This window comes from Lonchura striata, chromosome 2, assembly GCF_050655825.1.
Source record: "Lonchura striata isolate lonStrDom1 chromosome 2, ASM5065582v1, whole genome shotgun sequence".
In the NCBI taxonomy this organism is placed as follows: Eukaryota; Metazoa; Chordata; class Aves; order Passeriformes; family Estrildidae; genus Lonchura; species Lonchura striata.
Genome location: NC_140704.1, coordinates 112,536,317 through 112,549,703, shown reverse-complemented (window position 1 = coordinate 112,549,703; position 13,387 = coordinate 112,536,317). Strand labels below are relative to the sequence as shown.

General features: G+C 36.8%; 1 long non-coding RNA gene across 1 annotated transcript in view; it reads left to right on the top strand.

The window, feature by feature from the left end:
* Positions 1-13,387, top strand: part of LOC146768373 (uncharacterized) — a 53,743-nt gene that overhangs the window by 39,238 nt on the left and 1,118 nt on the right. The window contains exon 2 of the long non-coding RNA XR_014952885.1: positions 1-13,387. This exon is cut by the window's left edge and continues 26,107 nt beyond it. This is a non-coding gene — a long non-coding RNA (uncharacterized LOC146768373).

Sequence of the window (13,387 nt, the reverse complement as noted above, 5' to 3'; positions counted from 1 at the left end):
CTTATGACTGGTTCTAGTAACAGATGTTTGTGGAAAGAATATAAAAATAATAGAAAAACAAGGCAGAACACAACTTGCATATCTATATTTGGAAATGTTCTTAGCTGACTGTGTCTGACCAATAAAACACACCTGAGTTAACAGGAGATGAAAGATTTTCCAGCTACTTATGCCAACTTTCCAAGCATTTTTGTGTATTTTACTTTTTTATTTGGTTTTTGGTTTTATTTCTTGTTTAAACATTTTCAGAAACAAGAGACTCAGATAGAATTCTGTGTGTGTGTATACATATTCACAATGGTCATGGTAGGGAGAAGAAAATCCTTAGCATGTGATCTATTCATCTATCCATCTAAGACAAAGATGAGAAAAGAAGTACCAGTATTCTATCTTTGAGCATTGAATATACATGTACACACACATATTAAAATGAGGTAAAAAGAGGTCAGAAACTGGCTGCAAAGGTCAGGCAAAGAATTCTTCTTCAAAGAGAAATAGATTGGGAGGAGAAATGGATTTTCTGACAAAGGAATGCTTTCAAGTACAGAAGAAGATCTCAATTTATTTTTCTTATTTCATTTGCAAACCAAACATCTCTCCATCTCCCAAAATAAAAAGCTCTGTTTTGTTCTTGTAGGAGTTATCAACTTCTAGTTTGAATGAACAGCATACTGAAGAAGAGAAGCAAAAGAAGCAGATTCACAAATTCCATTTAAAATGTCAGAGTACAGTACAAAAGTAAATGTGATCCTTTCACATATGAAAGGTCTTTTTTAAAACATTCCAGTTTAAAGCATCTGTTTAGTGAGGTAAATTACGTAAGTAGGATTTTGGAAAATTCCAGTGCTATAGCACTCATGAACCAGCAACTCAGTTGGGCCTGTAGCAGCTGCTTTTTCCCAGCCTGTGCTGCAGGAAGGGGATCTTCCTGAAATATAAATGGGCACGAGGAACCAGAGCTCCATCACTGCACTGAAATAAGGAGACATATTTTAGTGAGCACAGTAATTGCTGTAAGTATTGGCAAGACAAGGGCTACAGATTAACTAGCTGTAGATGGTTTTATAATGCTCCACCTATATCTCCTATAAGGAGCAGAGAGAGTTCACATGTTCCTTTTGTGTTTGAGTGTGTCTGATGTGGCTAAGTCTGTGGAACATTTGATTGCAGATACAGGGCTTTTTCAGCAAGAAGGCTCTTGAAATTTTGAAAAATGTAGAACACTTAACTGATTCCTGCCAAATGAAATTACTTTAGTGCTAAGGAGTAGCTGAGATTGGTGGATGAATCTTGAAACCCTGGTGAAATCAGTAACATTTCAAATCCCTACTGCGCATTGACTTTCAGGACACTTCTACTAATCACCAATAGTACTGTTTTCTATTGGTTAGCATGTTTCTCTGTGCATGCATAATTCTGTGAAGTACTTCTGTCTCAGTCATAAAACAGAAGAGCCCCAGAGCTTGAAATTATTTGGGCCGTTTAAAAACTCCTTAGTAAATGGCTAATTTTCAACAATTAGCAGCTAAAAATCTAAATACAAGGCAATTTAGGGATTTTGTACATAATCAATATTTAGGGAGAGAAAAAAACGTATGGGAGATGAAAGATGGGAGAAAAATTAAAAATTAAGGAGGAAATGGGCTCAGTTACTGAATATATTTCTATTTTCTTGTTTGCACTTACAAATCTAACAAAATGCTGTTGAAACTTAATATTTCACTACTTTTTAGGTCAGACCTGAGCTATCTGCTTGATCCAGTTAGCTCACAGGCAGCTCCAGGTTAAAGAACAACAAAAAATCCCGCTTGGACCTCCCCCACAAAATTCTCACTAAACCCAAACAAAAAAACCCCCACTAAACCTTAATTAGGATTTATTCATCTCCTCTTTCCCAAGCATTTACTTCAGTGACTGTTGGTAATTCTTTTACAAATATTTTAATTAATTTGGAAAACTTGCAAATGTAACAACAACAAAAAAATTATTTACTCACAGATGTTAAATCTAAATAATAAATTGAGATCTCATATTTTTAATACAACAAAATTAGGTTCTATACAACCATCTCATTCCTGAGTTTTTGTGCTCAGATGAATATCCTAGACATTTTCCAACTTCATTTGCTGAGACAATCAGGGAAAATACCAGCCTCCACACACAGTGGTTTCAGTGATGAAGAATTCCAGAAATATGCAGAAAGGAGGAGTTCTGCTGCTCTGGACAGCAGATGCTGAGAACCTGAAGACACCACAGCACACGTGTATGAGTCAGTTTGGAAGGAGTGTCTGACCATAGGTATACATCCATCTCCTGAGGAGTTACCTCAGACTTTCTGACATCAGTGGCTTCTTTTTTGTGAATCAAAGCACAGATCAGGGAAGACAATACCACTCATTTTTTGAAGTTTATGAGAAACATTTTGCAACAATGTACCAGAATTGTGTTGGCTTTTAGGCTGGCCATGTAAAGAGAACAAGATGGAAAAGTCCTTTTACCTTGCTGTCAAGTGTATATATCTACACAAGCACAGTTATGCAGCCAGAATTCTTTAAGTGCTTTCCAAGGCCAAGTGGGTCTGATACAAATGAACACAGGCCCACTCCTGTAAATCAAAAGACATCTGTGTTAATGTACAGTATATGAAAATCCAATAAAATATTCTACCAACAAGTAGATTTTTTAGCATCAGAATTTGTAGCATTTTTGCAACTGTTCTTTTTCCTTACTAAAAACCATGGAAAAGCGAATTCAGTTTTGTTTCCCTCCAAATTACTCAAACATTGTACATTTAAATATTAGCATTACTTGCATTCTACAAAATAAAAAAAAAAAAATAAGAAAAGAGAGAGGCAGACAGAGGGGGGAAAAAGCAATTCCTAAATCATCTGAGTCAGAGGCTGTCTATTTAGAATATTTTTATTCAAAACCTAGAACAATGGAGCTCTGTTCACATAACTGGCCTCCTCTATGTTACTGTGCTACAAATAATAAATTGTTATAACCACAGAAAGTAAAAATTTTTATGCATCCAAATGACAAGGAAACTTTGACCCCATTTTCCGAAGCACCTAAATTGCCTTCAGAGTCTGAATGCCATTTAGTTCTTTACATACAATGGCATTTTTCAAAATATTACCTAAGATGTAAAAATGGATCAGTAAGTGAGCCAAGACTGAAATACTGTGAATAAAGAAGCTCAAAGAAGGCAAGAGGAAAATCCAATTTAAATATATAATACCTACACACACACATGCGTACTTGCAAACATACATACACACATATGTCAATTGAATTTATTGTGCTTAAACACCGTAACGTTCTCTTTACCTAGGAAGAATTTTGCATTAGCTCAAACATCTTTCCAAGTGGCAAGTAAGCTTACATTACAAGAAAAACAGTACTTCTGGGCACCAGCGGCCTTTATGAACTTTATGAACTCATAAAATACTTTGTGAGGCGTGCAAAACTTCAAACCACAGAAGCAACAAAGTAATCTAGGAAAAAGAAAATAGTCTAGAGTGCCTTTTTTGCAAGCCTTTCCACTTCCCCTGCTGTTTTGCTTTTAGTTTCTCTGCCCTGACAGCTATATGTGATATACCACACATACTGCTAAGTGTCTGCTGAGCAAATTCAAAGCTGCCATAGGGTAAACCAGGCAAGTCATATATATTATTTAAGGTGGTCCAGATGGCTATGGGCGATTTCCTAAATTTCTTCCCTAAAATTTTAAACAAGTTTTAAAATGTAAAAAAAAGGGAAATTACTCAGTCTTTGCTAGCACCATTTAAACATTTGTAATATTGGAAAATATTGATATGCACTAGAAGATTTTCTCAAACTTGTTTGGTTTTTTCACAGTTTTGGTTTCTAATGAGAACTTGCCAGATTTAAAATTGGGATGACCTAAATTTTTCTGCATCATATCAAAACTCTACCAAGGTAATGTTCGATCAGGCAGAAAGTATTGATAAGCCTCTCAGTGAACAGGAACTTCAAACAAATTAAGTTTTGCATTGCCAGATCATGTCAGACTTCAACAGGATTACTCAGGGGCTGGACAGCTTCTTGCTGCCAGGATTTTCCCAGGAGTAACATCAGGATATTTTTTATTCCCACAATGGTCATAAGGCCATTTTTTGAACTCTATGTTTCCAACACATAACCAAGAACAATGGATAAGCTTAGCCAAGCCATGATAAAAGTGATGATATCACCACTGTCATGAGGGCAGTTCTGAATTCCTCTTCCAGAAGGTCTTTGTCTTAATATTTTCCTGAAATGGAGACTTGGATAAAAAACAGTCTGGATGAGTCAAAATCAAGGTAAGACAGAAATAGTTTACTAGAAACATTTTTTTAAAGATCTTGGAAAAGATCTTGGCAGAGATTTGAGAAATAAGATTTGCAGCATAATTTATTTTAATTTATAATTATATTCTTGATTGCTCTATATTCCTGAGAGGTTTTCATGCCTTGTAGTGTTTTTCCTTCTTAATTTTATGCTCAACAGAACTATTTCAACAATGTCTTTTAGATGGGAATCTGATCCTAGTTACTGGTACCCCTGTGACCTACAAAACAGAAGAGTAAAATGCACCTCCATAACTTTGTCTCCAAGGAAGAAGCTTGGTCTAGAGGGGACTATCATGGAGAGTCAGCTTCATTACACAGACCACAGGGACCTCATTAGGCCTTAAAATCCACTTTCAGGAGTTGCTCAAGGACCAAAGCCATTTTTTAAATCCCTAGCTCTGCTGACTACTGTGTACCCAGGAGGTTACATCCTTCCTTATGGCAGTCCAGTCCAGCTGTTGCACATTTGCCCACAGTGTCTGCAGAAACTCGATGATGACAAACTCTGATTTTCAGACAGCCTTAACTCTGCTTCCTTTCAGCTACTTGATGCTGAAATAGCAGGCCATCAAAGAAGATTGCAGGACCCAGCCATATTAAGGCTTCTGCCCAATGACCTTCCTTTCAAGCTCCCAACTACACAGTAGTTACATATTCTTTTGATATAAACTTGGGGGAATATATATATTTTTAAATGAATATTAGTGGGACAAGACAACAATTACCTTGCAACTATACTCCTCCATGTTGAATATATCTCCCTGTGAATATGTTATTCCAAATATTTTCCAAAGAGATAAATATCCAGTTCATAAAATGTTTGGACTGCTCCTATTAATTAACAGCCTTTTTTTATACTGGTAGATTGGATTGGGATTAATAGATTATGAAGACCACTTAGACCTGTCATTCCCTAAGGCATTGGCGGAAAATCCAGCTGGGTCCTGGCTGACAAGTATGGAAGGTCATCCAAATTACACTAAGAAATAAAATGAATATAGGTCATTGCTAGTTAATGGCTGTTTTGAACCAAAATATAGTTTCACTGTTCATGCATGTTATTTTTATGATGTATTCAGGGACAACAAGGCCTGTCTGGTGTCCCTGTTGACTTCAATTTACAATACTGCTATTTCACGGTCCCACTCTGTCTTTAATTCAGTCACAAAAGGCCATGCACTGGAAAGTTATTATTATTTATATACACCATGCCACTGCCTAGGCACGTAATCAAGGATCGATTGTACTGTGTAGTGCACAGACATATAACAAAGAAAACAGTCCCTGCCTCAGGCACTCGCAGTCCATGCAGCAAGTACAGCAGGTAAACACAAGTGATAAATAGCACAGAGCTAGATAAGTGAAAAATAAAATGCATAACATTTATCAGAAAACAGATGTCCCAACTTCTTACCTAGGTTTTATATTTGTCTTGTCTTTGGCATCCCACTCCAGCAGTTTTTTTCTGTATGAAAGTTACTACTTTATGCTCACATGCACATAAATTCCATGAATAAAAATATCATAATAATTTTACGTATGCTTAGAAACCATATGTATATGCATTACACAAAAAGTTAAAAATTAGCGAGGAAGAATAATGTTAATCACAAAGCTTTGCATGCATATCAGAATGCATGTAATTATGAGTGCATGTAGGTGTTTTTACTGCATACCTCAGTTCATTGCATGTGTAGAGCTAATACAGATTGATATACTACCACATCATTATTCTGTTTTATACTTGTAAGGATAGGAAAGTCACGGAAAAAAAAGCTGGATCAACGGGTTGCAAAAAAGTAGACTAGACAGTTTTTAGAAGTTAAAATGAGTGACAAGGTCACAGCCTTGAATCACTGTCCATATATGTACTCACTAGAAAAGTCTCCCTAATGTTCATCATAATTGTTGTTTAGGGTGTACATTTCATCAACCTAGTTACATTGATCCCAGGGAGAGATAATTGATGGATGACATTAGACAAACAAGTGCAGTCTGACATTCAGGTCTAGCAATCACAGAAGGCCCAGTAGCGAAGTGAGTCAGTGAAAAATTCAACTATCCTACTGTAAAATACTCCAGAATTTAAAAGAAATTTGTCTCACTGAATTCATTGAGTTGACCCTTCAAATCAGGCTGTGCACATCTGAGGTGAAAACAGGATCTACGGTCTCTGCGCATGCAGTGCTTGGGCTGCTCAACAACATCTTCATATGCTGCAACTGCTACCTTTCTCTCTTCATTCTCATTTTAGCAAGCAGAAGGCCAACACCTACTTCATGTATTTTATTATTTACTGATATCTAGTGCCTGTTTTTTACACATGGAGAAAGGTACATGAGCAGACCCAAAACAGACCCAAAATGGAAGCAGAATGAAGGCTTGCTGACACTCCATCTGCTGCTGCACTAGAGACAGGGAGAGATGACATCTGTTTCCAGATGTTTCTTTTGTAGACTGATCTCTGTGAAAAGCCCACATATACAGAGGGTAAGTGAGGAATGATTTAGCCTACACCTATCCTACTACATAAAATAAGGCCAGGACAGAGTCAGAAGTACAGTAAAGTACTGTACCAGAATTGTTGCACTCTTTTATTATCACACTCCTTAAGATTGTTTTGGCATATGCCAAATGATGCCTGGATGTGGTTTGTGGGACAGCACTTGTCAGGAGAAATTTCCATTAGACAGCCTGAACACTGTGATGCCTTCTGAGAGGGTAGACACAAAATCCAGATTAGTAAATTCTCATGGTCAAAAATAATTTGTGCTAGGAAAATATTGCTCACAAGGATCACATTCACACTGCACCTACTCTAAGGATCTGCTCATGGCCAACACTGTTAGGAGACTCCTGGAATAGACCTGATTAGGTCACTAAATTAGGTCACTAAGTTAGGTTTCAAGATGTATTGTGTATTTGTACATGTATGTATGCACACACAGACACAGACAGACACATATCCCCAAAAATGAAAAGGAATGCTGTAAGTGTTCTAAAATCATAAACTTGGAAGGTCAACAACTAATAGTAACATTTTCTAGAGGCTAAAAATATTTCATCCAGAGTTCAAATAAAATATTGAAACAGAAGGTCAATGACTACAAACTAACAGCCTCAGAAAACTAAGTCCTTATTCCTGATCTATTATTGGCCAGAAGAAAAGAGTAAAGCAATGCATTCATATTATATGCCTTTTTTATCCCCATACCCCACTGAGTAAATGATAGTTAAGCACACTTAAACATAGTATCTGAAAAGAAAATTAGCATTTTTTGCTGGTTAATTTGAAGTGTAGCTTTCTGATTAATTTTAATGCAGTTATTCCCTCAGAAACTAGTTTATTAGGAGAGGCTGTAAGTGCTACACTTCTTCCCGAGATGTTGTCTTTTATACACTTTCAGATATTTTCCATTGATGTTTTTCAGAAAAGGAATAAAGCACTCTTATCACCAAATCTATGTACTTTGGGATATGCACCTCAGAGATTTTTCACGAACTTAAAAAAAAAAAAATAATTTTACAGAGCTGAGCCAGGAAAACAGAGACACAAGGTATTGATATTAAATAACATTAAAAAAGACATAAATCATTTTTACCTCTCTGCTTACACAGAATATTTTTATGTTTCAACACAGTCTGTGTGTTCCTTTTTGTGGAAGGGGCCTTATAGCTGGAATTCTGAGCACAGGCTGAGGACATTCAGTGGTAAAATGCTTTATCTCTCTTGTGTAGCAAGAAAGCAGCCATTCTGCCTCTTGAATCTAAATGTCAGTGATCACGACTGATTGTGCCCAGATTTTCTGTCATCCCTGTTAACTGTGAGCAGAGGGATCAGCATTTGGCACCCAAATTAGCAGATATGGCCAGCAACACTTTGTGAGGACGTGAGGAACTCTTTAGGTGACTATTCTTGCTGCTCTATAATGACTGTAAACAGGACAGTAAAGCAGCCATGGAATTCACTGATTCCAGCTACAAGTTTCAAATCCTGCCAAGATTTTATTCCCCTATGACCATTTTTAGTTGGTTTTTTTTTTTTTTTTTTTTTTTTGGTCACCTCCTCCGCACTCCCCCCTTAAAAAAACTAGAGAGATTCTTCAGCTGTTCTGAAAACCTGACACTTTGTCTGCTCTTCCGAGGGGAGGGCTCTTTTACACTGTATTCATCTTCAAGCTGGGACTGCCAATTATAGCTCCACCTGGGCTCAGGAATAAAAGATGTCAGACTGCAGCCTTTGTCCTTTTTTGACTGCTTCATACTGCTATTACATTGATTGCTCTTTGTTTCCCTGCAAATGGTGTTTTACAATTGCAGTCCACCTCCTTCCCTCCTTCTACCACACTCCCTACTCCTTGTTACAAGCTTTTTTTCTTTCCTTTTTTTTTTTTTTTTTTTTTTTTTTTTTTTTCCCAGTTCTACTATTAATTTTTGGTAGATGTTGACTTTTGATGAGAATCACTCACCTAGCTCTGAACCACTTCTTTATGAGATTTTAAACCACACTTAGACCAGCAAAGGAAAGTCAGCAGAGGGATCAACACAGACATATCTCTATCCAGGAATAATTCAGCACCCTATGTCTCATTTACACCTTGTGATTATGACTGGTTTTAATATGATTTTTCTCTCCAGTTTAGAGACCCGGTGTGTATTCTTATGAATTAAAAGTGGATCCCTGCCTTTTTTTTGGTTTCTTCACATCTGTCCAGAAAGCAGAAGAGGAAAGCTTTAGCCAACAATGCCAATATAACACTATAAAGATTAATAGGGTACCTGAACAGCAACAAGGACTTTGAGTGATTTCAAGGATTCCAAAGACTCAAGAAATCAATTTCAGTGAAAATGTCCTTGCTAATTTAGTACCTGATAGTATTTGACACCTCTGTGCTCCAGTAAAAACACTAAGCAATATAAGGATTTCTGGGTATGCCTTTTGCAATCAGGATTGCAAATGAAAATTAATGTTAGCTAAATCCATACAGACAGAAAAGTAAAGAATACCTTCTAATACCTATCTATTTAAAATAAAAGTTAACTCTATTATTATCTTCAGATCTAGCAAAAAGAAATAAATCAGTAAAGGAAAGTAAATTATGGACACTGGCTAAGTAAGAGTGGAACATTGTTGAAGCTATTAAATCTTGCATATTGTGTTAGAATTGCTGCAGTATTGCCTTAGCACTGTAAGGCTGCTGGGGGAAAAATCCCACAATCCTGACATGAGACAAGTTAGATGCCAGTTGACTTGATCTTGTCATTGTTTCATTGCACATTAACAAAAACACCAGCTCATGCTAGATGCTCAAAACAGGATAAAAGCAACCCATAAAATAAAACCTCTCTTCTGATGATGTCGTAGGTATTAAAATTCTGTTTATAGCGAAGGTTTTTATATGTCCTAATTATGTGCTGGAACAAACTATTGTCAGTTCTGCCATGCTGAAAGAGCCTTAATGATGACATTATAGTTTGAATAGAATTTTTAAGCAGATCTAACGTAAAAAGAGATGTAATTAATCAAATTTAAAGTTTATCTAGGAATAAAGGCCTGCTATATCATTCCCTAAGACTATTGCAATCTTTTTGATGCAAACAAGGTCTAGATCTATGTACTTACAAAAACAAAATAGGAAAGTAAATTGCAGACAGAGGGCTGCAGAAGGGACAAAATACCTAATAAGGGACACATTCCTTCTTCTAATATCTATAGAAGATCCTATGCCCTCTTATTTTTCTAGGAAACATATTTCATCAGCACTAGCAAGATCATTATTCACATCCCACTTTTAGCATGCCAAAAAATTTGCACATAGAGGAATAACACAAAAGCAAGCAGATGAAGAGGGTTGAGGGGAGAGTGATGTGATACACGCTATTGGATGTTGGACGATATAAGCCAGATATGTGAAGGTTTTTTGTCAACCACTTGCTGGCTTCACATTGCATTATTTCATCTGGGGAAAAAAGGTATCATACTGGACTTCTCTTATTTCAATTTCAGGTTAGTTGAGAGTAAAGATAAGTATTTCACAGAGCTTCACAGAAATCTGTTGTACTTTGTTACATGCCGTATGCACGCTCATTTTGTGTCTAAGTACATATGTTCTCCTTACACAGACACACACATACACCACAGACTCAACATATAGAAGTATGAATAAAGATATATGTACAGTCACACGTGACCAGCAGCACACACCAGTTTATAATGTAGCAAACAACATCCCTCTGTAAGGAAAGAGATAACTGCTGGCCCTCAAAGCATATAAACATTGTGATCCTTAGCTGTATGCCAAAATAAATATTTTATGTTTTAAGGCTAGCTATGCATAGTTCAAGTTAAAGCTTTAGGTTTTATGTTTGGATCGTACCTACCATCCAGCTTTCTCCGTGTGTCTAGTCCTGTGTGAATAATGCAGGTTAATCACCAAGGCACATAGCAGTGTGAGGACAAGGCAAAGCAGAGAGCAGCCCCAGCTCTCCTCTCTCATCACTGCTGGCTGTGCTCTTCACCTGTATGCATTGCCTGGCTTGGCACTGTGGCAAGCTGCACCCACATTTAAATAAAATGTGTCTAATGAGCAAGTCTCACTGATCTATTTTATATTTTTTTATGTTCACTGGCCTCATCGGTGCTGATAAAAGCTTGTGAAAAACTTGTTAAAGGGAAGAGAAAAAGAAAATCAAGGCAGTCAGAATTAATATCTGCTGTGCTACTATGAATGGTGCCAGAAGCGGCCCTTAAAATACAATTACAAGCTAAAACTCAGAAAGAAAATTCTCAAGCAGATACAACAAAAGGTAGAGAGAGGTCATTTGTGCTATTCAAATAACCATCACATGGAAATGGGTCTGCCAGAAAAGTGGCATTTCCAACAAAAATATCTGCTTCTTATGAGTCATCTCAGTAACATCCATGGAGCATACCAAGAAAATGTATTTGAAGGAGAGATGTGGGAATTAAAATCTCTGTGATCATTATTGAATTTGCCACCATGTTCATACAGGACCTTGAACACATTGCTAAATGTTGCTAAGCTAGTGGGTCTTACTCAGCTAAATAAACAGACTAAAAGGTAGTACAGTTAAAATAGAGTTGATCCCACTGAATACATCAGGAACCTGCTCTGGATTAGAAATATCAACCCACCTTCTGCCAGCTAATTTATAGGCATTACTGCTGATGATGTATTTCACAGTTCTTCGATAAATAGGCAGACATGGAAAAAGGGCCACTCAAAGACCATGTTTTACTGTGCTTTGTGCTGATGACTCATTATTTTTCTGGGAAAGAAGGTCACTGCCTCTTGAATCATCAGCAAAATGGCAGTAAATTCTGATTTCAGACTGTGTGCAGTGCCTGGGGGAAGAAAGGAGAGAAAGTAGAGAGCATTTTACAGATGATTCCTGAGAATTTTTTCCATCAGAATTTTCTCCACATTTTTATTGAGCACAGGCAGGAGGAGAACCTGTCCTGTCTATTAAAAAGGCCAAAGACATAGTCCTTGTACCTTGTCACTTAAGAGTTATTGGAAGAGATCTTCTAGAGGCCGTAAGATTCTCTCCAGAAAATTTCAGCTTCAGCACTTCTTTCCAGGTGTCCATGTGGTTTCTGTAGCTTCATGTTAGTCTCTGTTACTGCTACCCCAGTTTATCTGAGATGTGTGGGAAGACCAATTCTACATAAAGGAGCCATATTGAACACTGTGGCTCTGTAAATGGGAGAATCTGTGAAAAGTAATTGAGACTGAGGACTAAGATCTTCAACATCACCACACTCTGTAGATAAACAAAGTATATTAAAAAAAAAAAAGTCACAATCTACTCTAGGTCTTATAACTGGCCTTGAAAAATTGGCCTGTTTTGTGATTCCATTTCTTTTCATTGTTCCATTTTATTGGAATTTTTGACCATTAGAATTTATTTAAAATAGTATGAAATATGCCAAAAGGAATAAGGGTCAAACCTTAACCTATTGTTGTTAAAAAAATAATACATTTTGATTTATATTATGTTATTGTTCTACAATCTTCAACACGATCAAATTTTAAAGTTCTCTGCATCAAAGTATCAAGAGGTTTAGTTTTCTATATGTTGAAGTAAGTTCAGAAACCTGCATTTCCATTTGGAAACCCTCTTGAAACAAAATGTGTATACGTCATTAGTAGCAACAAAGTCTTTTCCTTCTGAGTGCCTTGGAATTTTAATAGGTCAATGGTGCCCATACTATTTTTTTTATTTTCTATTTTCAAAAACAAGAAAATGAAGCTTTCTAATCTGCTGGTTTCAGGTTCCCTAAACTAAATTCTTCAAATAACCAAAGCAGGGATCTAGCACTTCAAAAACCTGATAGCTTTGTCTGAAGAAAGAATTGTCATTGGCATTCCTTAGTGCTTAGTTGTCTTTAGTTCTTACACTTTGTTCCTGTGCTTCGAGCCTTAGCAGTCAAACTAGTCTTTGAAGTCCAGTAGATTCGCAACACTGAACCAGAATCTGACCTAATGATTCTCCCCCTCAAGTATTTGCTAAGCAGTGGCTAAGTTTAATACAGTCTTCTCTTTTCTGTGTATTTTTGCAGGCAGATGAGTCTGGAATTAGACCAACGCATCCATCCAGAAAACAAACTAATGTCAGGCCAGCATAAATTATTAGACAGCAGTTCCAAATTTATTACAAAGGGCAGTTATGTCAAAAAAAAGTTTAGGTTTGCTTTTTTGGATTTTTTTTTTTTGATTTTGAGAGTAGGTTGCTAATTTCACTTCACCCCCTGCTTAGCAACTGTGAAAACAAAATATGTCATAAAATGGCATACTTAGCCTCAACGTTATAAATTGTAAACTGAACATAAGTGACACATTCATCATGTTTTTGAAAGTGTTCTCTGCTCTCCCTTACCCCATGTTTTCCTACCAGCACTCCTCAGGGCAGAGGCCAGACCACTGTGAAAGATAAGAGTGGGAAACAAACACTGTGGAGATGGAGCCCTGAGGAAGAGAGATGACAGACTGCATAGCACAGCCACAAAG